The following is a 1,227-nucleotide window of genomic DNA, read 5'->3' on the forward strand; positions in this document are numbered from 1 at the left end:
GTGCTCAGAGTGAACAAATACCAGCAGAAGCTTTTTCTGGCAAGCCACAGACCGGTTGCAGAATGAGTAAATAAAACAGCCTCCGGAGGATGGAGTGTAAGAATCCTTTGTCCTGAAGGTTGACAGTTTGCTAAAAGCTTCATAATGTCTCAAAAATACCGTCCCAGCGATGTAGAAGAGGTGAGTGTTATTTTTAAAAGCCTTTCCCCTTCTTCCCCTCGCTCACTTTTTTACTCCAATTACACAAGATATGTTTGCATGGCATGCTCTGTGGTTAATTCACAGTGACAGCTTCCTCTTCCTCCCGCATGTGGAGCGTAATAGAAACGGTGTCCCATGCTGGAAAACATTATTCACTAATGTAGCCTCAGCGTGTCCAGCGTGGAGCTCGGGTTGTTCCTACTCCATTACATGGCAGGGAACAGGTCCTGATTAGGATAAGCACATGTACTCCCCCCTCCCTGAAGACAGCCAAGTTCAATCATCCTGACTACTTTGCTCTATTCACACGCTGCAGCGTGTCTTTACCAGGCCTCCAGCCTTACACTAGCTTTCATGCAAACGCTTGTGGGACATGCTTTAACAGTCCAAATTGAAAAAGGCATCTTTCATTTATTATACTGAGATAATTTAGGACATTATTAGATTGCCAGACATTACACATTGCTTTGACATTAATATTAGAAATCAATTCATTTTGTGACGCCAATATACGTTGAAGTTGTTTTTTAATCATACTCTATTGCTTTAAAGTTATTTTATATATTTTTTTTCTTAAATATGAGTGGCTTGGTTTCTTCCTTGATGACTATTTAATTAATTTTATGTTTAAAACACTAATTAAAATCACCTTTTTGGAACGTTTGTTAGAATTTAACTAAAATGAAGCATTAGTTACATTTTCCAAGATTTAATATAGGCTGGTGTAAACTGAATATTGTGGAGATAAAAAAAACACCTACAACCTACGTCAACATTTGTTATCTATCAGCCATATAATCCACCTTGATGTTTTTTGTCACTAAATGGTAAAAAGCGAAGATGCAGACACGGATGGAGGACGTGTTTTACTTTGGCGGGCCACTAGATGTTCCTGGAACTGGCAGATATAAGGGAGAGCATACATGGTTGGCTGAGTCGGCCGTATCCAAGGTGATAAAAGCATAAAAAGGAGACATGAATGTTAGATGCGCTGCTGAAGTATACACTGCAAACTTATTTAGGACA

Source organism: Etheostoma spectabile, chromosome 9, assembly GCF_008692095.1.
Source record: "Etheostoma spectabile isolate EspeVRDwgs_2016 chromosome 9, UIUC_Espe_1.0, whole genome shotgun sequence".
NCBI classification, from domain to species: domain Eukaryota; kingdom Metazoa; phylum Chordata; class Actinopteri; order Perciformes; family Percidae; genus Etheostoma; species Etheostoma spectabile.